Below are 25,146 nucleotides of genomic sequence, written 5' to 3' on the forward strand. Positions count from 1 at the left end.
GAGCTAAATATGGAGCCCACCCTGAGATCTCTTCATGGAGTTTCAGAGGGCTTATCAAGTTCATGGCTAAAGTAAAGAAGATAAATTTTGGCAGGCAGTGCTGCAAAAAGACTTTGTCCTGAGCAGAAACGTTTCAGGGAGATCAAAGGACCATAAACTCATTTACAAGTGGCTCTTTTGAGTTTTTCTTGCCAATTTTATAAGCAGATTTTCAATCTGATATTCAGAAGCATGTCATATAGTACAGACAAATCAGACAATGTCTCGCCTTGAAATTGAAATTGAAATTGAAATTGAAAACTCACTACTTCCAGCTGGTGTAAGGAACAAGGTTTTGTAGTTTTAAGCTTGATGAAGTATCCTGTGATCATAACCTTGACTTGCTTGAAGGCATAGAGGATTTCTGTGCTTTGGGGGAACTCTTAGTGCATTTCCTGCAGTCCAGGTGGCCCCTAGGTGTAAGCAGGAAGTCTGTGTTGGGCCTCCCTGGTGGACAGACCTAAGAAGGACGCACCAGAGTGTTCTGTGGCTTTGCTGTGTCATGTTCAGGGAGAAGAGCATTGGGATCATTAAGCTGGAGGCCTGGGAGACAGGGACTGCCGTGGGCCTCCTGACTGCCACGGAGGAAGGGGCGTCTGCAGGATTACAGCCCGGCAGAGCAGGGAGCGCTGCAAGGCCCTCAGGCAGCGCTGAGCCCCTGCGTCAGTCTGTGCTTGCAGCCAGCCCCAACTCCTGAACTTCCCAGTTCCCCAAACCAGTGGATTCCTTTTGCCCTTCGGCTTGTGGGAGTTGAGTTTCTGTCAGTTTTTACTGAAAGGTAGATTTCCTTACAAGATTTTCCTTCAAGGTTATTTTATTAGGCCCAGGAACTGTTGTGTCTCTGTGCTTAATTTTTCTTTGAGGTCAGCTTTGCTTCTCTCTTTTGCTCAACATGTGTGAGAGAACAGAGTAGTGTTTGTTTGGAAAGAAGGTCTTCCAAGAAAAGCAGGGGACGAAAATAGAATTTGTAAGTTGACTGTGAAAACAAGGGAAATAAGGTATTTGAGAATCTGACAGGGAAGGAAATAGGAAAATATAAAATGACTCTCGGGCCAGTAGAACTGGCTGTCTGTGGCTGAAGATATTACCAAAGCTTTTATTGTTTTATTTACCTATTTGTTGTTTGTTGGATCTGAGCTTGGCTGCACAAGGCTGGGAGCTGGAAAAACACTCATGGAGCTGTAGGTATATGGAACTTTTTTTTTTTTTTAAGATGTTATCGCTTACTTATTTGAAAGGCAGAGCTACAGAAAGAGAGAGAGAGAGAGATATCTTCCATCCACTGGTTCATTCCCTGGATGGCCACAGACTATCAGAGCTGAGCCAGGCTGAAGCCAAGAGCTTCATCCAGATCTTCCATGTGGGTACCAGGGGCCCAAGCACTGGGACCGTCTTCTGCTGCTTTCCCAGGCCACTAGTAAGGAGCTAAATTGGAAGAGGAGCAGCCTAGCTTTGAACTGGCACCCATATGGGACGCTGGTGTCACAGGTGGTGGCTTCACCCCCTATCCCACAATGTTGGCCTGATGGTAAGGTCTTTATACAGCCAGCACAGCGGGCAGCAACTGCCCAACAGAATGAGTTGGCTTTTATAAGAGGGTTTTTACAGTAGTGGCCGCTAGCCAAGTAGTTACCCAAAAGAAAATGTATCCACCTTCTGGGCCTGCTGACCAGCAGGAAATCTATCTGTCTCCCAGACCTGCCTGGTGGTTATAGAGATACAGATAGCAGTGTAGATCTTACACATTATTCAACCTGTTTACCAGGACATTCTTATTTTCCAGTATTTATTTATTTACTTATTTTTTTAAAGATTTATTTAAGAGAGTTAGAGAGAGACGCCACAATGTTACCCCACAATGTCAGCCCCCTGGATTGAGTTTTTTTTTTTTTTTTTTTTTTTAAAGATTTATTTAGTTGAGAGCTAGAGTTATAGAGGGAAAGGGAGAGACACAAAGAAAGGTCTTCCATCCGCTGGTTCTCTCCCCAGATGGCTGCAACGGCCAGAGCTGTGCTGATCTGAAGCCAGGAGCCAGGAGCTGCTTCTTGGTCTCACACATGGTACAGGGGCCCAGGGACTCGGGCCATCTTGTACTGCTTTCCCAGGCCATAGCAGAGAGCTAGATTGGAAGTGGAGCAGCCGGGACTCAAACTGGCGCTGATATGGGATGCCAGTGGTGCAGACCAGGGCTTTAACCTGCTGCGCCACAGCGCCAGCCCCGGATTGAGTTTTAAACCTGACTTCTGTCTGGCCCAACTCTGGCTGTTTTGGGCATTTAGGAAGTGAGCCAGTGGATGGGAGATCTTTGTCTCTATCTCTGTCTTCTGCCTTTTAAAAACAATGGAGATAAATAATAAGTAAACATTGAAAAGCATGCTGTTTATGCTTTATCTGAGAGGATCCAGAGATATCCCATTGACTCTCTTGTGTCGTCAACGTATCCACTTCCCTGTGCGCCCACACTGAAGAACCCAGAGGGAAGGGTTTTCCCGGCTTTTTGGTCTGATAAACCAGGAGTCAGTTGGCCCGTTCTATAAGAGTTCCTAACCTGAGTCCTTGTGTGTGTGGTGTGCATATGCGTGAGTGCATTTTCCTGGAGAAATGACCCACAGCTGTGTTGTCTTTTGTTCACTTAAACGTGTTCACGGTCTTTTCCCTGTTGGGGGGCCTGCATGACAGATATGGGTAATCCAAACCAGCACAGCTCCTGACCTCATGGAACTCCTAGGCTCATGGCGGAGATGGACACCAACCCACCTGGCACGGGTGTTCTGCACAGGACAGCCCATGTGATCTCTCAGAGATGGGAATCAGATTGTCTGGTTCCTCTGATTCAAAACAGCCCTCTGCGCTCTAAGTGGTTTCACCATGGCTTAGGCTAGAACCCACTTGCCAAGTCTTTAAAACCCGCTGCCCTCCCAGTGGCCCCAGGCCCTGTGTGGTCTGGATCGGGGCTGCCTTGGGGTTTCAGCTCCACCCCTCGTGGCACGTTCCCCAGCCTGCCTCCCCTGTAGGTTTCGGCCTCTGGGCAGGATGTTCTGTTGACTTTGATTGGACTCTTTCCCTTTGATTGGACTCTTTCCCGTCTCCTGTCTTGGCTAACGTCCCCTGCCCCCGATGTTTAGGTCTCAGCTCTAATACCCTTATTCCTTCCCTAACCACTCGTCTGAAGCTGACCACCCGTGTCCATGTCACATGACCCTCTTCTTTATTTTTTTGAGGTTTTCTAAGCTCACTGTTATGTCTGAATCACAGCCTAAGAAAATAGATGGGGGCCCCCCGAGCAGAGAAAAACCGCGTGTATCGCAGGGCGGGTGGTTGCAGTGAGGCGGCAGGCGGTCCCACAGGAAGGCTGCGGGTGGGCCTCCTCTTCAGCTCCCTTTCCCAAGGGAGCGATGCACAGGAGACTCCAGGAGTTCTCACCCTTGTATTTCTGCATAACAGTTGTCCCTAACTGGAAGGATCTTGCATATTTGGGTACAGTCTGTTTTTTTCCCCATTGCTAGACTGTAAGTTCTCTGGGCTTTAGTCTTCAGTCTATTACTGGTCCCTCGTGAGGTGTCTGACACGCTGCAGCAGGTGCACGACTAATAGTCCTCCATTATTTAATGACAGAACAATTCCCCATATGCGAGGACTCTGCATCAAGTCCCCCACTACACTGGGTCTCCGGAAGAAAGGGCTGCTGAATTCTTGCTCTTCAGTCCTTCCTTTTGACTCCGTTCTCATCTCTTTCAGATTACACCGCCCTTTTCTTTCTTTCTTTTTTTTTTTTTTTTGACAGGCAGAGTGGACAGTGAGAGAGAGAGACAGGTGAGAAAGGTCTTCCTTTGCCGTTGGTTCACCCTCCAATGGCTGCCGCGGCCGGCACACCGCGCTGATCCGATGGCAGGAGCCAGGAGCCAGGTGCTTTTCCTGGTCTCCCATGGGGTGCAGGGCCCAAGCACTTGGGCCATCCTCCACTGTACTCCCTGGCCACAGCAGAGGGCTGGCCTGGAAGAGGGGCAACCGGGACAGAATCCGGCACCCCAACCGGGACTAGAACCCGGTGTGCCGGCGCCGCAAGGCGGAGGATTAGCCTAGTGAGCCGCGGCACCGGCCTACACCGCCCTTTTCCAAACAGGTTTCCCTGGAAGTCCCTCAGGCCTGAGCTCCAAGCTCCTTTGGCCTGGAAAGCACATGACAGATGACTTCTGCACGCAGCCAAGAACCCTACAGTGTAATTAGTTTTACTCTCCTATTCGTGGCAGACACCTTTCTTGTTCCAGGCCCTCGTCACAAGCATGGATGGAGAGCACCTTGTCCTGTGTCTGAGGTTGTGACGGGGGCTCGCGTTACAGTCTCCCCTCTCTTCTAAGCCAACCACGTGGCCTCGCCCAGAGAATGAACTCCCTTGTACCCTCTCAGTCCAAGGGTTATGTGGCTTTGGCCATGAGCTCCAGTGAGTGTCTATTGGGGCCAGGCTTTTACCAATATCCATTTGTTATCAATGGAGCAGTCACAGCGAAATGTCACTTGGAGGCCAATCTTTCCAGAGGTTCCCTGGGAATCTGGTATTTTAGAGCAATTTCCGAGAAGAATCTCAGAAAGAAATTGAGTGGCTAAATGTTTATAGAGTCACTATGTTCTGACCCTTGCACTCTCTACTTAAGGCCCTCAAGGGCAGGCTGTGTGTGACCTTCCTGGAGCTGGATGCTGAGTACTTCTCCTGGCACTCAGAATATGGGAAAAAAGATCAGGTTTGAGTTTTTAGTCTCCGTGGCAACCTTGCACTTGCTAGCCACGTGCTGTGTGACCTTGGGAAAGTTGCTTAACCTCTCTGGGTCTTGGTTGCCTCCTAAGAGAGCACTGCTCTGAAGTTCACGTGGGATTGTGTGTATTTATGTGTGAGGGAGAGGATAGTTTTATTTTCTGAAAGGTAGAGTGCTAGTAGCTAATACTTTTCACATCACTAATAGGGACCATCAGATGACGCTTCTAAGCTCTTTGTGTGTATGAACCCCTTTAGCTATCAAAACAACAATGTCAGGTGGATACTGCTGTCCTCCTCATGTTACAGGTTAGGAAAATGGGGCACAGCGAGGTAAAGCAACGCACCCTGAGCAGTAAAAACAGGTGCTCCTGCTCCACGGCCTGAGTGCCGTCCATCTCAGCCAGTCCTCATTCCCCCAGGCGCCCCCACATCCTGTAGTCAAACTTGGGTCCACAGAAGGGTGTTCTCTCTTACTGGGCAGGGGTGGGTCATTGAGTCTCATTATGGCTCAGGCATAGTGTCCTTCAGAGCCATCCGCCTGACGTAGCTTATGTTTTAGGGACTGCAAAGAACCTTAATCCATGCATTTCCAGCCTGGTAAGGGGGAGATTTCTCAGAGAGTTTGTTAAAAAGGGAGACAGTGGACAGTGAGAGAGACAGAGAGAAAGGTCTTCCTGTTGCCGTTGGTTCACCCTCCAATGGCTGCTGCGGCCAGCGCATTGCGCTGATCCGAAGGCAGGAGCCAGGTGCTTCTCCTGGTCTCCCATGCGGGTGCAGGGCCCAAGTACTTGGGCCATCCTCCACTGCACTCCTGGGCCATAGCAGAGAGCTGGCCTGGAAGAGGGGCAACCGGGACAGAATCCAGCGCCCCGACTGGGACTAGAACCCGGTGTGCCAGCACCGCAAGGTGGAGGATGAGCCTAGTGAGCCGCGGCACTGGCTAGCATTTGCTTCTTTTGCTGAAAGTGGATGCGTAATCAGGAGCAATATTGGTGCCAGATGTTATGGCCGTGTTGAGGCATTCGCCAGTTGTAGGTTGTTGGCAGAAGCCTGGACATCCTGTAGGCAGAACACGTGTTTTACTCAAGGAGGAGAAAAGTCGCCACTCCCGCGGTGGGAGGGAATCCTCACAATTTAGGCATCGCTCAGCAGTGGTCTGCACTGATGGCTTCAGCAGAGTCAGGTCAAGGTCAGCTCTGCAGAGGGAAGGAGCGTCGCCCGGCCGCACACACGTCCATCCCTGCCACCACAGCCTGCTGTCTAGACACCAGGGGCGCTGGGAAAGAGGAGGGTCCTCTCCTGCCCCTGCTTCTTCCATGTGGCTTCTGTAGTGAGGACCTTTAGTGAGCAACCTCTTGGGCCACCAACATCCTTGCACTCCAGGGCTTACAGACAGTGAGAGAGAGACAGAGAGAAAGGTCGTCCTTCCTTTGGTTCACTCCCCAAATGACTGCAACAGCTGGAGCTGTGCCGATCCAAAGCCAGGAGCCGGGTGCTTCTTTCCGGTCTCCCATGTGGGTACAGGGGCCCAAGGACTTGGGCCATCTTCTACTGCTTTCCCAGGCCACAGCAGAGAGCTGGACTGGAAGAGGAGCAGCCGGGACTAGAACCGGTGCCCCTATTGGGATGCCGGCGCTACAGGTGGAGGATTAACCTAGTGCGCCACCGTGCCGGCCCCGAGGGCGTTCCTTAGACCATACATCATGAAATAGGAATTTAGGAGTATTGCTGATATCATGTGCAGTCAGGCTCACAGAGTAGGCAAATTCGAGCAGCTTTCCAGAGTGGGTGCCAGTGTGGCTAATTTCAAAGGTGGCAGTTGAGGTCAGAAATCGGTAAGTATCCCAGAGCTCCTAAGGTAATGAGAGAAATCTTAGCTTACCCTCGTTTTGTTCCCAAATGTAATATTCTCGGTTGAGGGATCTGGTGTTTAAGGGGGTATTTTTGTGGGGAAAGAGTAGTAGAGTCTGTCACTTTCTCTCATCTCTGGATTTTTTTTACATTTATTTATTTATTTGAAAGGAAGAGTTACAGAGAGGCAGAGGCAGAGAGAGAGAAAGGCCTTTCATCTGCTGGTTCACCCCCCAAATGGCCAGAGCCGGGCCGATCCGAAGCCAGGAGCCTGGAGCATTTTCCGGGTCTCCTACCTGAGTGCAGGGACCCAAAAACTTGGGCCATCTTCCACTGCTTTCCCAGGCCACAGCAGAGAGCTGGATTGGAAGTGGAGCAGCCAGAACTCGAACTGGTGCCCATATGGGGTGCCAGCACTGCAGGCGGCACCTTTACCCACTATGCCATAGCACCGGCCCCAAGAATGTCAAGGTGGTAGCCTTCTGTGTGGCTCCAGTGCCAAAGTCTAGTGACCATGACATTCCACTTCAAAGGTCCCTATAATCTGACAGTGGATGCGTTTCTGGATAAATGGCTTTGTTCATGACTGTCCTGCTTGTTGCCAATGCTTCTGAACACTGAGAGACATATGTTGCAGTGGTTTTTACTTCAAAACTTGAAACTCAAGATGCATATTTTAAATATCTAAGGCCCAGTCATTGCAAAGTAAACAAAATCACAAAAAGTGTGGCTGAACTTGATTGCAGAATTACCTCATTGCAGGAAGTAATTATTTCTGTCATTTCTGAGCAGTGTTAATCCTGACAGGAATTAAACAAGGATGAAATATGCATTTGGACTCTTCACCAAGTGTTGAAGGAAAAGTCGAGAGTTGTTTTACATGATGGCCTCAGGGGGAAGAAAAAATAGTTAATGCTTTTATGTTTTTCAAAAAAAAAATGTCATTTTGAAGTGTGCTTCTTGCTTTCCTGTGTCTTAGCTCTATCACTTAAATGACTTTGATACTTGACCTTTTAGACATCTTAAACTTTTACATATAAATTAATCAGAAGATGGTGTTTGGTCTAGCATTGAGACCCTGCTTGCGACGCCTGTATCCCATATCAGAGTGCCTGGGTTTCACTCCTAACTGCACTTCTGATTCCAGCTTCCTGCTGATGCATACCCTAGCAGGTGTACAAGGAATTGGGGCCTTACCATCCATATGGGAGACCTGGACCGAGTTGGCCTGGCCCAGACCTGGCTGCTGAGAGTGGGGGGTGAACCAGTAGATGAAAGATCTCTCTCTGTTAGAGTCTCTGTTTCTGTCTTTCTGCTTTTCAAATAAAAATAAACTAATTAGAATTCAAAATACACAAGTGGGTCATAATCTGTTTCAATCCCTTTGCAGGATAAATGAGATATTTATTTTTTATAAAAATGACCTTGATCATCAGATTCCACTTAGTGATTACTCCTCTAGGAATTTATCTCATCAATCTACTGTATACTCGTAAAATAATGGATAAACAAGGTTCTCATTGTAAGTTAGTCTTTGTAAGTCTGTGCATAAAAGCAGAAGATTGGAAGCCACTTATATATGATGCAGCTGTAGAAGCATAAGTATGGGGAAGTTTTTTTTTTCCCCCTAAGCCATTAGCAGGGAGTTTTATCAGAAGTGGAGCAGCTGGGACTCGAACCCAGCACCCACATGGGATGCTGGCATTGCAGGCAGCGGCAGATATTAAACTGTTAAGAACAGATACTACACCTGAAGTGATAGGTTTTGTTTTGTTTCTTCAGCTGATGGATAGTTAAAAATTTCATCTTAAACTTATGAATATTATAAACTTATGAATAAAGTCTTTTGCATAGATTTATTTATTTACTTTTGACAGGCAGAGTGGACAATGAGAGAGAGAGACAGAGAAAGGTCTTCCTTTTGCCGTTGGTTCACCCTCCAATGGCCGCTGCCGCGGGCGTGCTGTGGCCAGCACATTACGCTGATCCGAAGGCAGGAGCCAGGTGCTTCTCCTGGTCTCCCATGCAGGTGCAGGGCCCAAGCACTTGGGCCATCCTCCACTGCACTCCTGGGCCACAGCAGAGAGCTGGACTGGAAGACGAGCAACTGGGACAGAATCCGGCACCCCAACCAGGACTAGAACCCAGTGTGCTGGCGCCGCAGGCGGAGGATTAGCCTATTGAGCCACGACGCCGGCCACATAGATTTATTTAATTAAGTCAAATTTTAAAAGCAAATGAAAAATATAAGTTGGAAGAAAAAACTATGTATGTATATGCTTATACTTGTACAGGATGTCTAGAATGATATCCACTACCCCAAGGAAACGGGTGTTGTTGGAAGTTCCTGGAAAAGGGAATTGGGTGCTGAAGTGGAGAGGGAGAGAAACTTTACCATATACCTTTGGTGTTTTTAGGAGTATGAACCCTGTGATTATATTACTAAAAGTAGAATTAAAATAAAAGCCAAATAAGCCACATCTTCCCTCACACATATATCCATCAACCTTTTACTTTTTACAAACACAACTTTTACCAGGTGTAGCTTCAGAGGCTGGCTCTGCTTAAAGTTGCGTTGACCAAAAGCAGGAAGAGCCAAGAGAAATGTGTCTTCTGTTATGACTGCTTTTCCTTGTTGGATCAGCAGCTCTCACCCCTTGACTTGGCTGCTGTGGTCAAGGTGAGACCTTTCAGCCTCTGGGGATGTTTGTGCGCTGCTCAGGGCTGCGTTTCTGGGCCGCGTCTGACTTTGAGCTGCTGTTTGGGTGCAGATGCACTCCGGAAGCCCAGGAGCTCATGCAAAGAGAGAAAACTTACTTAGCAGAGATGCAAGATAGGAAAAACCAAACTGTTTTTCCTGTTCTCATACTCAGCACACCACACGTTACTATACTGTGCTCTGACATCAGATGCGTGTGGAGTTTTCCTATGCATCGGTCACTTCTCCAGCGACACCATCCAGCTGTCCTAGGATTCAGCTCCATTCTAACGTCATCCACCTGGTGGGTCAGATCCCAGGCTAAGGGCTCAGCCCCACAAGACTGCCCCCTCTGCAGGTGCCAGTTGCAGGAAGTTGGTTGTCACAGGTATCTCTGACCCACGTGCTATACATTGAGAGCCCCACAATAGCCTACTTGGGTATGAGTAAATGTTCTAGGATGGCTCCCAAGACTCAGGGGAAATTTAACATGCACCGGCTTATTGTGTTAATCAAGGATATGATAAAGGATTCAGATGCACGGCCCCAGGAGGAGAAGCACAGGGTGGGGCCTAAAAGGGTCCTGAGCACAGGAGCTCCCACCCCCGTCACCACGGAATTGGGTGTACCCCCTTCCCGGGACGTGAATGTGTTCACCACCCCAGAAGTCCTCTGAGCCCCAAAGTTCAGAGACTTTCATGGAAGCTTCGTCACATAGGCAAGAATATTAACTCCATTTCCAGCCCCCTCCATTCTCTGGAGGATGGGAATGGATGGAAAGCTCCAGGTTACTAACCAGCCCCATGCAGGAGCCCACCAAGTCAGCTCGTTGAACAAAAAGAGCTGCTATTGTCCAGGGAGTTCCAAAGGACTTAAGAGCTCAATGCTAGACGCTGCTGTCGCCCAGGAAATGACAAAGGTCTTAGGAGCTTTCAGTCAGGAACTGGAGTCGAAGACCAATATTAGAATGGCGGGTGGGCGGGGGAGGGGTGTGTGCTGGCATTGTGGCGTCGTGGTCTAAGCCTCCGCCTGTAGTGCCAGTGTCTCATCTGGGTGCCAGTGGTTCTTGTCCTGGCTGCTCCTCTTCCGATCCAGCTCTCTGCTTATGGCCCAGGAAGGCAGTGGAGGATGGACCAAGTACTTGGGCCCCTGCACCCCCGTGGGACACTAGGAGGAAGCTCCTGGCTTTGGATTGGCCCAGCTCTGGCCATTGTGGCCATCTGGGTAGTGAACCAGAGGATAGAAGACCTTTCTCTGTTCCTCCTTCTCTCTGTCTGTAACTCTACCTCTCAAATAAATAAATAAAATCATCATCAAAAAAAAAAAAAAGAGCTTTTCCCAGCATCCTTATCTATGAAGGTACTTTGCAGAGGTCGTGGAAAATGGAACTCAAAGGTAAGTTTCTTTTGGTGTAGACATTTTTGATAGTTTTTCATAATGTGTAGTTTCCATGAATATTTTAAGAGGATTCATATGTGCGTGGACTTCAAAATTTTTTCTTCACCAATATAAACTGTACTACTGAAGGGCCTCAAAACATGGCATGACACATGGTACATACTCTTGTAGGAAAAATAGGGGTTGTGGTGGGCTCTTAACCTGGGGATGTGAGAAAACCAGCATCTTGTAGAAGCACCCACTGGCTGCAGCTGGCAGGGTGGGTGGTCAGAGGGGACAGTGGAGATGAGCTGGGGCAGCCTCTGTGCGAAGACGCGGGGATCAGGGTGGACATGGGAGCAAGGTTGGGTTTAGGAAATTTTGTTTTGTGGATTTGGCGCTATTTGCAGGTTTTGTACTAGCTGAAGGTTACAAAGGAGGCCAAGTGAGGGAAGGATTCAGGGGTGGGTCTGGGGGGCACATCATCCTACTTGCCAACTCAGGGGCATTCAGTGCTTCGCTTGGGCAGCTCCTCTGTTCTGGGTTTTCAGTCTCTCATTTGTTCCCCGAAACAGTTCTTTGAGGCGTGGTAGCTGTTGTTGTCAGTCAGTCCCTGGTAGCCCCCTCCCTACTCTTTCTCACCTAAAGGAAGCACCTGCGACTTGGTAAGAGGCTTTCCTTGCACCCACCCCACTTGGCCTGACTCCGGCAGTCCAGAAATATGGAGGAATTAATCCCCCCAGAGCAGCCTCCTGCAGCTGATGGGTGTATCAACACGTTAGCTTTCTTGCTCCTTGCAGGGTACAACTCTGAGCTGGTGCTGCACCATCTCTCAGAGGCCCCTAGTGGGGTGGATCCCCTGCTGCCCACATAGCATGCCCACTGGGCACTGCTCAGCAGCCTGGGTGGCTTCCCTGCCTCCCTGATTCACTTCTCCACCCCCTACTTCTAGCACAGCCTCTGGAATAAACTACTTGTACACAAGTCTCTGCCCCAAAGTCTGCTTCGAAGGAATCCAACCTAAGGCAATTTACAGATGATGATCTCTAGGCCTAGAGAGGTGATGTCACTGCTGAAGCTCACATGTTCTGAGTGTAGCAAATCTGGGGTTTTAACCCAGAGCTCCTGAGTACAATACTGATGTTATTTTCTGCTTTAATGCCACCGGCAATCCTTTTGCTTGTCTGGCTTTCTCATAACTCAGGTTTTTTTACCAGGCAGGAACAATGTTCCACTTTTTCTCATTGCTGCCAGAACAGGCAGGAATGGCAACCTTGATGATCTGTATACCCAAGACCAGCAGGCACCTTTCGGTGAGTTGATGTGCCACAAGGAAGGAAATTGAAAGTAAGGGAGTTAGAGGAAGAGTGTGGAAGCTGGAAGAGGAGGCAGTCGGTGCCTGAAATTGGAGCGCAGAAGAGAGAGACTCATTAAGCATCTGGATGGGGGACAGGAGAGCCACTTGCCTTGGAGGCGGCCAAGGCTGGAGTATCAAAGACAGGGGACACAGAGGAGACCCAAGGATGAGCACACAGGCAGAAGGGAATCTTGGTACATCCATTTTCCTGTGTGAGAAAGGAAGTCTGGGGAGAAAGTCCTTTTAGTGCATGTAGCCCCAAAGAGGAGCATTTTTAAATGTCAAATTTTTGCTTTTTATATGAGATTGGTTACCTTAACTTGGTAAAAAGAATATTTGATTGTGGGGAGCAACTCGGACTAGACTAAGTTACTGGAATTAAGACTTATTCTATGCATCTGCTCTCCCACAATATGGCGCTGGGAGAGGAGGAAACAGCTTCTACACAGCTGCCTCCAGTTCAACCAATAAACTGTAGGACCTGCTCCTGATTGGAGGAGAGCAGCGTACTCGGCGTGTGGGTAGCAGAGTTGGGATTGGTGGAAGAGGACTATAAAGGAGGAGAGAGATAACATGCACCAGGAACATCTAGGGGGAACATCTATCTGAAGGAACATCTGAGCAGCCCCCGAGAGAGCCGGCCGTCGGTGTGCCGCTCCCCTGCGGAAGTGGGGAAAGTGGCTAGGGGGAACCGCCCTTCCACGGAGGTGGAAGGGACAGTAGCCAACCCGGGACGAACCAGCAGCAAACCCGGGGAGGGCCGAGCAGACAAAAGAACAGCGCAGGGTCCTGTGTCGTTCCTCCACGAAGACGGGGAGCGACATTTGATGGATTCTCATCAAAGAATAACATCTACAAATTAGACAGCCTCTCTGGGTTGTTAATTTCCAAACTATATTCTAGAAGGCACGAGGACTTCTAAGGACCCCTCTTACAAGTCTCCTTAGTAGATAATAATGATTGATGAGTACTTAATGAACTTGAATTAGACCATGGGCTAAGGCCCAGGCTAATGTTGGTCTGTGTTATCTCATTCACCCTTCCTGGGGCTCTCTGATGTGGGTCCTGTTATCGAGCCTCCTTCACAGGGAGCTGGTACTTACAGAGGTCACCAGGCTTGGGATTCTGCCCAGGGCGATTTGGCTGCAGAGGCAAAGCTACAGGGACCCTCCTCCCCACACCCTCCCCAGCCATGCTCTCTCTTCGCTGGCATGGTAACTCAGATTTTCACACCATGGAGAGCAACCTGGGGAACAGCAGCTATGCTGTTGGACAGGGGTGAAGAGAGGCCACTGGGGGCTGGCGCTGTGGCGCAGTGGGTAAAGCCGTTGCCTACAGTACCAGCCTCCCATGTGGGCACCGGTTCGAGACCCAGCTGCTTCACTTCCAATCCAGCTCTCTGCTATGGCCTGGAAAGGCAGTGCAAGATGGCCCAAGTTTAGGCCCCTGCACCCACATGGGAGATCTGGAAGAAGCTCCTGGCTCCTGGCTTCGGATCAGCGCAGCTCTGGCCATTGTGGCCAACTGGGGAGTGAACCATTGGATAGAAGAACTTTCTCTCCCTCTCCTCTCTCTGTGTAACTCTGACTTTCAAATAAATAAACAAATCTTTAAGAAGTGAGGCCGTTGGATCCCCTTATCTGAAAGTCTTGGGGCCTGGGTTTCCGGCTGTGAAGGGTAGATTTGGCATACGCCCTCATGAATGCGTTCTGCTCTCTTGGTACACCAGGGGGAGCATTCAGCACAGGAATGGGAGGGAGATCCCATTCCTGACCTTTCTTGCTTGCTCTTTGTTGAACAATCAGAGAGCTGGTTGCAGACATAATGAAGCTTTGGCTGTAGATGCTTCAAAGAAGAAAGTCAGTCATTCTTTTTCCCAATCACGTTGTCATCATGTCCAAGAAATTTAACGTGGATGCAAAATCCACAATTGATTTTTTAAACTTTTATTTAATGAATATAAATTTCCAAAATACAGAATATTGATTACAATGACTTCCCCCCCATAACGTCCCTCCAACCCGCAACCCTCCCCTTATCCACTCCCTCTCCCCTTCCATTCATGTCAAGATTCATTTTCAATTCTCTTTATATACAGAAGATCAGTTTAGCATACATTAAGTAAAGATTTCAACAGTTTGCTCCCACACAGAAACATAAAGTGAAAAATACTGTTTGAGTACTAGTTATAGCATTAAATCTCAATGTACAGCACACTAAGGACAAAGATCCTACATGAGGAGTAAGTGCACAGTGACTCCTGTTGTTGACTTAACAAATTGACACTCTTGTTTATAGCATCAGTAATCACCCTAGGCTCTTGTCATGAGCTGCCAAGGCTATGGAAACCCCCTGGGTTCACTGACTCTGATCATTTTTAGACAAGGCCATGGTCAAAGTGGAAGTTCTCTCCTCCCTTCAGAGAAAGGTACCTCCTTCTTTGATGACCCATTCTTTCCACTGGGATCTCACTCGTGGAGATCTTTCATTTAGTTTTTTTTTTTTTTTTCCCAGAGTGTCTTGGCTTTCCATGCCTGAAATACTCTCATGGGCATTTCAGCCGGATCCGCATGCCTTAAGGGCTGATTATGAGGCCAGAGTGCTGTTAGGACATTTGCCATTCTATGGGTCTGCTGTGTATCTCACTTCCCATGTTGGACCATTCTCTCCCTTTTTTATTCTATCAGCTAGTACTCTTTAATATTAGGTCATGGTTGTTTTTGGAGAATATTTTGTTGCAAAATATTCATAATTTTTTACTATATCTTTATTACTCCATGAGGCTGATTTGCCACAGTTTACTAAGAAACTTCTGTTAGGTTGCTATTGTTTATTCCTGTTACAAGTGCAACATGGTGTTAAGTGGGCCTTCCCCTTTCCAGTTATGGCTCAGGCACCAGTTCAATAGGTAGATACCAGGATCCGAGGTGAGAGTGCAATTGAGCATCATTGGTGGAATTCACCAAGTGTCACAGATGAGCTTCCCTAGGAAGACCGTGACAGGGACCCGTGCACAGGAGGGTCACTGGGAGCATTTTGGGATCAACACCTGGGGCAGAGGGGTGATAAGGGACCCAGGACGAGACAGTGGGAGGCAGTGGACTGTGCTGCAGTCACTACAGAGGCCCAGCCCACCCCACGGAGCTCTTGAGCCGGGGTGGTCTTCAGCACTGCCCTGTGTTCAGGCAAGAAGGCTGAGTCGCTGGGTTCTGGTTGTCCCGGGTTGGGTGGGCAGCATGATGTTGAGATGCTTTTTTCTTTTCTTTTTTTGACAGGCAGAGTTAGACAGTGAGAGAGAGAGAGGGAGAGAGACAGAGAGAAAGGTCTTCCTTCCGTTGGTTCACCCCCCAAATGGCCGCTGCGGCCGGCACACTGTGCTGATCCGAAGCCAGGAGCCAGGTGTTTCTCCTGGTCTCCCATGGGGTGCAGGGCCCAAGTACCTGGGCCATCCTCCACTGCACTCCTGGGCCACAGCAGAGAGCTGGCCTGGAAGAGGAGCAACCAGGACTAGAACCCGGTGTGCTGGCGCCGCAGGCAGAGGATTAGCCTAGTGAGCCGCGGTACCGGCCGAGATGCTCTTTTCAACTCAGAGCAGTTTTCTGAGAGATCTGAGGTGGGGATGAGGGCCTCAGTCCTGAAGGGGAGACCTGAGCAGGGATCATAGCAGTCACTGCACCAGGGAACCTGTGAGTTGATCCTGGATCCCCTCAGTCAGACTGAACACCTAGAGGGGCTGAGGGGGAGGAAGGGTGCGGAGATGCCACTGGAGAGAGCATTGGCCAGCTGTGGCTGCTCTCCCCTCTCCCTCCAGGGGGAAGGGCTGGAGCACTCCCTGCTCCACAAGTGGATGACGGGGGGGCTTCCATAGGGCCACACCTTGAACTTACAGTGTTTTCTACAGCCAGGGGTAAGGAGAACTGGTTGGTGTGGCTAGTGGCAGCAGGACACAGAGGCTGCGCTCCCAGGATTTTCTGGGGCAGAGGATGAGAGAGCATTTTCTAGGACTCACATGTGGGCCCCATGTGAGAGACAATATTGGCCAGGCCATTTTAAAAAAACCTTTTATTTTTAAATAACTTAAGACTCAAAGAAGTTGGCAAAAATTAAAGAGTTCCTGCCAGCGCTGCGGCTCACTAGGCTAATCCTCCGCCTTGCGACGCTGGCACACCGGGTTCTAGTCCCGGTCGGGGCGCTGGATTCTGTCCCGGTTGCCCCTCTTCCAGGCCAGCTCTCTGCTGTGGCCAGGGAGTGCAGTGGAGGATGGCCCAAGTGCTTGGGCCCTGCACCCCATGGGAGACCAGGAGAAGCACCTGGCTCCTGCCATCGGATCAGCGTGGTGCGCCGGCCACAGAGCGCTGGCCGTGGCGGCCATTGGAGGGTGAACCAACAGCAAAAAGGAAGACCTTTCTCTCTGTCTCTCTCACTGTCCACTCTGCCGTCAAAAAAAAAAAAAAATAAATAAATAAAAAAATTAAAGAGTTCCTGTGTGCCTGGCTTTCTCCGATGATAACATATAACCACAATACATTTTCAAAACTAGGAACATTGAAATTGATACAATACCACGAACTAAACTACAGACCTTATTTGAGTTCCATCAATTTTTACATGCTGCTTGTTGTGTGTGGCGTGCAAATATGTATGTGCAATGCTGTGAAATCACATGCATAGATTTCTGTAATCTCCCCCATCACCAGGTTTTATCACTACTGTCGCTCCCCCATTCGCGGAGGAACGACAACCAGACCCTGCGCTGTTCTTTTTGCCCGGTGCTTCCTGGGTTTGCTGATGGTCCTTCCCGGGTTTGCTGCCAGCGCCCCCGCCTCTGCGGAGGGGCGGCACCCCCGCCGCTTTCCCCGCTTCCGCGGTGGAGCAGCACACCGCCGGCCGGCTCTCTCAGGGGCTCCTCAGATGTTCCTGGTGCATGCTGTCTCTCTCCTCCTTTATAGTCCTCTTCCACCAATCCCAACTCTGCTGCCCACACGCCGAGCACGCTGCTCTCCTCCAATCAGGAGCAGGATCAGCTCCTGCAGCTTATCAGTCAAATTGGCGAGGCAGCTGTGTAGAAGTTGTTTGCTGCCGCTCAGCGCCATATTGTGGGAGATCAGATGCATAGAATTAGTCCTAGCAGTTCCAATAATTTAATCTAGTCTCAGTTGCTCCCCACACACTACCAAGAAACTCCCTCATTCCCCAGCTTTGTAGAAGACCTTCCTGCTAAGCCTAGTGCCTGGAACAACCGATCTGTGTTAGATAGAATCATGTAGTACGTAACCTTTAGACACTGGCTTTTTTTCACTTAGTATGACTTCCACCTGTGTTATGGCATGCATCATTAGTTCACCCTTTTTCTTTAGCTTTGAGTACTATTCTGCTGTATACCCATACACAGGTTGCTTATCTGTTCTACACATGAGTCATTTCAAACCCTATCCAAGAGGACTGTGGGAGATGGTGAGAGGAAGCCCAGCAGTGAAGTCTGAAAGGAGAGAGCTGCATAGAAAAATGCTGGGGGCAGCTGCAGTGGAATCTTCTTTCCTGAGAATTAAAACTAGAGAGGTCCCCAGAGATGGACATGACCAGAGATCTCATGGAAAGTGCCCCATACAAGAGGCGGTTTTATATAGCTACAAGGCCGAGTGAGCAGGGAGACAGCTTACAACAGGGCCAGTAGCCTGGGACAGAGCTACTTACCTCTTCCCCGTCCTCCCACCGGGGCGTGGGATCCAAACAGCAGCTGGTGAGTGGAGGAGGATTGGGAGGCAGGTCTGGAAAAGAGAAGACACTGCCTGTGCCAGCTCTGCTTTCCCATCACCCCGCACCCCGAGGAAGTGCTGGCACTTGCTGGGAAAAGGGAGAGATGTTTTCAAAGGAAACTGAGTCATTGATTACTATGAGGAACCGATTCATTGGGTTACTCCATGAAAACCATGTCTGTGAGTTGGTGGGGCCGTCAGACTGTCACTCCCAGAAAGTGAGCACAGCAGGCAGGGGCTTGCAACCATTTTCATGTAGAGCCAAGGCCATGTTCCTTTCCTGCTACTGACCCCTACTCTTCCCCAGAACAGAATACATTTTAACGGGATGGTGGGAACAAAATGATAAAGTTGTGTTTTGATTATGTCAACATAGCAGTTACATAAATAACTTGGAATAAACATCTGTACATAAACTTTTTTTTTATGGTATAATGTCCTTAGAGTGCATTCCTGGAATTGGGATTAATAGATCAAAGGACATGGACATTTTTCATGGTTCTAGAAACATATCACCAGATTGCTTTTCTAAAGGTTTGTGCCAATTTCCATTCCCACTAAATACCATATGAATGTTTCTTTTTTTTTAATGCCAAGTGATAGTATTGCAAGATTGTTAATGAACTAAGGTTTAAATGCTATTTTGGTGTTTGGAACATTTTAGAGTGCTTATATTAATATGGTAATTTTTGCATTAGTATTTTCATCAATTTTTTTAAAAACTTTATTTATTTGAAAGTCAGAGTTACAGACAGAAGGAGAGGCAGAGAGAGAAAGGGAGAGAGAAAGAGAGAGAGAGAAACTCTTCTATCCGCTGGTTCACTCCCCAGTTGGCTGCAAGGGCCAGAGCTGCACCGATCTGAAGCCAGGAGCCAGGTGCTTCTTCCAGGTCTTCCCACAGGGTTCAGGGGCCCAAGGACTTGGGCCATCTTCTACTGCTTTCCCAGGCCATAGCAGAGAGCTGGATTGGAAGTGGAGCAGCAGGGACTCTAGGCAGAGTACAATGGGGTGCCGGCACTGCAGGTGGTGGCTTTACCTGATACTCCACAGTGCTGGCCCTATGTCAATCTCTTTACTCTTGGCATTTTTATCTTGAGTATAGAATGAAACTAAAGTCTGATTTAATAAATCAACTACTGGCTGTTCATAACCAGCTTCCAGAGAGTGTCCTGGATCAGTTATAAGCAAATGAAATCCTGTAGGATTTGTGTACAAAGAAGACAGGAAGGGCCAGCTTCTGCCTGCAACACTGACATCCCATGTGGGCACTGGTTTGAGTCCTGGCTGCTCCACCTCTGACCCAGCTCCCTTCTAATGTGCCTGGCAAAGCAGTGGAGGACGTCCCAAATGCCTGGGCCCCTTCACTCACATGGGAGACTTGGAAGAAGCTCCTGGCTTCTGGCTTCCATCTGGCCCAGGCCTGGCTGTTGCGGCCATTTGGGGAATGAACCAGTGGATGGAAGATCTCCGCCTCTCTCTGTAACTCTGCCTTTCAAATAAATCAGATAAATCTTTAAAAAGAAAAAAGAAAGGAAGAGGCAGGGACCAGAGGAGCAGTAAGAATAAAAGTTTCAAAAGGTGTGAAGTAAACAAATGAAGCAAGAGGCCAGGAGCAAGGAGATGGCTATAATGTCAGGAAATTTGGTATGAAAGGATGGGAATTCTGGGTCAGGGTTGTGGTGCAACAGGTTTATCCACCTCCTGCTAATGCTGGCATCCCATGGGTGCTGGTTCATGTGCCGGCTGCTCCATTTCCAATCCAGCTCCCTGCTAATGCATCTGGGAAAATGGCAGGGGATGGCTCAAGTGTTTGGGCTCTTGTATCCATGTGGGAGATTGAGAAGAAGTTACTGGCTTCTAGCTTCAGCCTGGCCCAGTCCCAGCCTCCATTTGAGGAGTGAAACAGTGGTTAGAAAGACCCTATTTCTCTCTGTCTCTGTAACTCTGCCTTTCACATAAGTCAAATAAGTCTTTAAAAAATAAATAAAATAAATAAATAAATAGAAGTTAGGAATTCTGGCTCCGGGGCCAAAGAAGGCAGTGGAGTTGGAAATATCCTCCTTCCCAATCAATATCAGTGAGTTTAATTTAATTTTTTTTTTTTTTGCCAGGCAGAGTTAGACAGAGAGAGAGAGAGACAGTGAGAGAGAGAGAGAGAGACAGAGAAAAAGGTCTTCCTTCAGTTGGTTTACCACCCACATGGCCGCTACAACCGGTGTGCTGTGCGGATCCGAAGCCAGGAGCCAGGTGCTTCCTCCTGGTCTCCCATGGGGTGCAGGGCCCAAGCACTTGGGCCATCCTCCACTGCCCTCCCGGGCCACAGCAGAGAGCTGGACTGGAAGAGGGGCAATCGGGACAGAATCCGGTGCCCCGACCGGGACTAGAACCCGGGGTGCCAGCGCTGCAGGTGGAGGATTAGCCTACTGAGCCGTGGCACCGGCCTTGAATTTAGAATTTTATTTATTCATTTAATTGTAGTAAAATCATATAGCACAAACTTATCATCTTAACCATTTGTATGTGTACAGTTCAATAGTGATTGATAGATTCACACTATTGTGCCACAGATGTCCAGAATTTTTTCATCCTACAAAACCAAAACTTTGTACCCATCAAACAGCTCCCATTTTCCTTCCTCAACCACCATAACCACCATTCTGCTTCTGTTTCTATTGGATCCCTAAGCTACATCATATAAGTGGACTCAAACAGTATTTTGTTGTTTTGTGGCTGGATGATTTCACTTTGCATAAAATGTCATCCAGGTTCATTCATGTTGCAGCGAATGGTGGGACTGTCTTCCTTTTTAAGCTGACTAGCATTCTGTTGTACGTGTATACCACGTTTGCTTGACCTGTTTCTGTCTGTGGACAAGTAGGTTGCTTCCGCTTCTTGGCTGTTGTGGGTAATGCTGCAAGGAATGTGAATGTCCAGACACCCTTTCAAGATCCTGCGTTCAATTTCTTTTTAAAATTTTTTTAAAGATTTATTTATTTTATTGAAAGTCAGAGTTACATAGAGAGAGAAGGAGAGGCAGAGAGAGAGAGAGGTCTTCCATCTGATGGTTCACTCCCCAGTTGGCTACAATGGCTGGAGCTGCACTGATCCGAAGCCAGGAGCCAGGAGCTTCTTTTGGGTCTCCCAAGCAGGTGCAGGGGCCCAAGGACTTGGGCCATCTTCCACTGCCTTCCCAGGCCATAGCAGAGAGCTGGATCAGAAGTGGAGCAGCTGGGACATGAACTGGCACCCATATGGATGCCGGCACTGCAGGCGGTGGCTTTACCCGTTATCCACAGTGCCGGCCCCGGTAGTTCTATTTTTAATTTTTTTGAGGCATTCTGAATGTGTTTCCCTTGGACTACTTTATTTTTTTTCCATCAACAGTGCACAAGTCTTCCAATTCATCCATTTCTTCATAGCCGTTTTTTTCTTAAAGTGTTTCCATAGTCCATCCTCCCTCTCTCCTTCCCTCCCTTTCTTCCTTCCTTCTGTTAGCAGCCGTCCTAATGAGTGTGAGATGACATCTCACTGTAGTTTTGACGTGCATTTCTCTGATGATTCCTGCTGGTAAGTATTTTCTCATGAGCTTGTTGACTATTCGCATATCATCTTTTTTTTTTTTTTTTTTTTTTTTAAGGATTTTTATTTATTTGAACGGCAGAGTTACAGAGAGGCAGAGGCAGAGACAACTTCAATCTGCTGACTCATTCCCCAAAAGGCCTCAATGGCTGGAGCTGGGCTAATCTGAAGCCAGGAGGCAGGAGCTTCTTTGGGGTCTTCCACGTGGGTGCAGGGGCCCAAGGACTGGGGCCATCTTGCACTGCTTTCCCAGGCCATAACAGAGAGCTGGATCAGAAGTGGAGCAGCCGGCACTCGAACCACCACCCATATAGGATGCTGGCACTGCAGGTGGAGGCTTTACCTGCTATGACACAGCGCTGGCCTCTGCATATCATTTTTGGAAAAATATATACTCAAGTCATTTGCCCATTTATTAATTGGGTTATTTGATTTTTTTGTTGTTGAATTGAAGGAATTCTTTATATATTCTGTTCATTATGATATGAAAACAGTTTCTCCCATTTTTTAGGTTGCCTTTGACTCTGTTGATTCTGTTCTTTGGTGCACAAAAGCTTTTTTTCTCTTTTTTAAAGATTTATTTGTGTATTTGAAAGTCAGAGAGAGGGAGGGAGAGAAAGAGAAAGAGAGAGAGAGATCTTCCATCTACTGTTTCATTCCCAAATGACCACAACAGCCAGGGATGGGCTAGGCTGGAGCCAGGAGCCGGGAGCCAGGAGCTTCATCCAGCTCTCTCATGTGGGTGGCAGAGTCTGAGTACTTGGGTCACCTCCACTGCCTTCCCAGTCCATTAGCAGGGAGGTGAATGGGAAGTGCAGCAGCCAGGACATGAACCAGCACCCATGTGGGATGCCAGTGTCACAGGCTGTGCCATGATGCCAGCCCCGTTCAAAAGTTTTTAAGTTTGATGCAGTCCCAAATTTTTATTTTGCTATTGTTTCCTGTGCTTTTGGTGTCATATCTAAGAAATTATTGTAGGAAATACACTTTTATTGGACTTTAGAAAGAGCAATGTTTGGTCAAGTTTAAAGAAATGGAGTAAGCTGGATTATTCATTCTATCAAAGAACAACACATATTTTCCAAATATTTCACACACGCCATGGAACCAGAGATCCAAATAATTGTGTGAACTTGTTCTTTTTTGTTGTTTTCTTTCTTCCAATGTTTTTATTTTTATTTTATTTTTTTAACTTTTATTTAGTAAATATAAATTTCCAAAGTACAGCTTTTGGATTACAATGGCTCCCCCCCCCCCCATAACTTCCCTCCCACCCGCACCCCTCCCATCTCCCGCTCCCTCTCCCATTCCATTCACATCAAGATTCATTTTCAATTATCTTTATATACAGAAGATCAATTTAGTATATATTAAGTAAAGATTTCATCAGTTTGCACCCACACAGAACATAAAGTGTGAAATACTGTTTGAGTACTTATAGCATTAATTCACATTGAACAACACATTAAGGACAGAGATCCTACATGAGGAGTAAGTGCACAGTGACTCCTGTTGTTGACTTAACAAATTGACACTCTTGTTTATGGTGTCAGTAATCTCCCTAGGCTCTTGTCATGAGCTGCCAGGGCTATAGAAGCCTTTTGAGTTTGCCGACTCCGATCTTATTTAGACAAGGTCATAGTCAAAGTTCTTCCAATGCTTTTTAAAAAAGATTTATTTATTTGTTTGAAAATCAGAGTTACAGAGAGGAGGGAGAGACAGAGAAAGGTGTTCCATTTGCTGTGCTGGTTCACTCCCAGATGGCCTCAGCAGCCAGGGCTGGGCCACGATGAAGCCAGGATCCAGAAGCTTCCTCTGACTCTCCCGCATCGGTACAGGGGCCCAAGCACTCGGGCCATCATCTGCTGCTGTTTTCTCAGGCAAGTTGATAGGGAGTTGGATCAGAAGTGGAGCAGCCGGGGCTAGAACTGGTGTCCATGTGGGATGTTGGTTGCTGCAGGCAGTGGCTTTTCCTGCTACGCCACAACGCTGGCCCTCTAATGTTATTTATTTATTTATTTTTAAGTGGAGGGAGCAGTATAACAAAGCCACCTAATTTTTTTTTCAAAGGGTAGATTTGGAAGTATATAATGATCTTGGGAGTGAGGGGAGAGGTCAAAGCATTACCACTAAAACATGAATAAGACTTTGAGACTATTGCATGAGGACTAGTAAAATCTCTTGTTAAGATACTGTTGGTGTGGAAAGGCAAACTGGTTAAGTCATCAGTCAAGTGGTTATCAAGTGTCTCTGCTGTTCCAGGCATTAGCCAGTCAAGGGAATACAGGTTATATAAGACTGATGTCTGCTATATGTTTTTCTCTGTCAAAGCTCATCTGCCAGCAGCATCAACAAAAAACGCAGTGCTTATCCTCTGTTAGCTGTTTGGAGAGACATTTTGTAGACTGCAAGTTCATTCCTTAACCCTTGTGATGGTATTTGGAGGTGGGGCCTTTGGGAGGTAATAAGATATATATGAGACCTTGCCCATAATGAGATTATTGTCCTTATAAGAAGAGGGAGGGAGACCAGAACTTTCCTTCTTCACCATGTGGGGAGACAACAAGAAGGCAGCTAATTTGCAAGCCAGGAAGAGGGCCCTCACCAGAAACCGAATCCTGCTGATACTTGATCCTGGACTTTCCAGTCTTCAAGCCGCTGCCCAGTCTGTGGTATTTTGTGTGGCAGCCCAAACAGACTAATGTGAGCGTAAGGGACTCTCTCCATGTGACACTGTCCATGCCCTTGGGGGCCCACATGAATTTATTCTTTCTGTGGTCCCCTGAGACCCTCTGCCCCCTTGCTCTTTGTTAAGGGTTAATACCTGATGAGACAGATGTGTTTCATAGCTGGAGAATGAAAGGGATAAGACCTGAAAGGCTGATGTTATGGCTGAGGTCCGAGGGGGTCACGTTCTGTCTGAAGCTACTCTGATTACCTCTCAGCATTGCCCAGAGGCTCCCTACTCTCCTGTTGAAACCCAAGTGTCCTAAGTGCTGCATTCGAGAAACAGAAAATAGGCTAAAAAGAGATGTGGCGTTGCTTCTGCAAGCCGCAAACTGACAGAGGAGACATTCACTAACACCCACGCTTGGGTTGAATAAGGGCGACTGTGTCTGAATTAACACACTGCTTTGTCTTGCAGTTGTTTGGCTAGGTGTTGTATTTCTCCCTGATGGCGCAAGGATGCGCGTGTGAACTGGAGTCTCTTTTATACCCACGGCTCTCCCAGCACAGCATCTGTCAGCTCTACCTGCTGAAGGGCTTTCAATATTGTGAGAGAGGCATATCAACTTTATGTTAGGAACCCAGTTTGCAACCTTCATTGTTGTAATCAAATTATTTATGCTGCATGCAGTTTCTCCATAAGTTATAGACCTAGTTTTGTGTGTGTGTGTGTGTGTTTACAAAGTAAATGGCTTACTTTGGAAAATTTTGGATTTATAGAAAAGTTGCAGAGTTCTCATATATCCTTCATCCAGTTTCTGTCTCCCCTGATACTAACATCTTACATTATTATAATAATACCCATTAAGTACCATTACATAATGTACTTTAAGAAAACCAAGAAACCAACACTGATACTTTACCATTAACCAGATTCCAGACTTTATTTGAATTTCACCAGATTTCCCACTAATGTTCCTTTTCTGTTCCGTGGTCCAATTTACAATACCGCATTGCATTGAGTTATCATGTTTCTTTAGTCTTCCATGATCTGTGATGGTTTCTTAGT

General features: G+C 47.8%; 1 protein-coding gene across 2 annotated transcripts in view; it reads left to right on the forward strand.

The window, feature by feature from the left end:
• The window catches only part of NTAQ1 (N-terminal glutamine amidase 1), a 116,554-nt gene that overhangs the window by 28,691 nt on the left and 62,717 nt on the right, over positions 1-25,146 (forward strand). The gene's annotated exons all lie outside the window — the stretch shown is intronic.

The sequence above is a fragment of the Oryctolagus cuniculus genome, chromosome 6 (genome assembly GCF_964237555.1).
Source record: "Oryctolagus cuniculus chromosome 6, mOryCun1.1, whole genome shotgun sequence".
In the NCBI taxonomy this organism is placed as follows: domain Eukaryota; kingdom Metazoa; phylum Chordata; class Mammalia; order Lagomorpha; family Leporidae; genus Oryctolagus; species Oryctolagus cuniculus.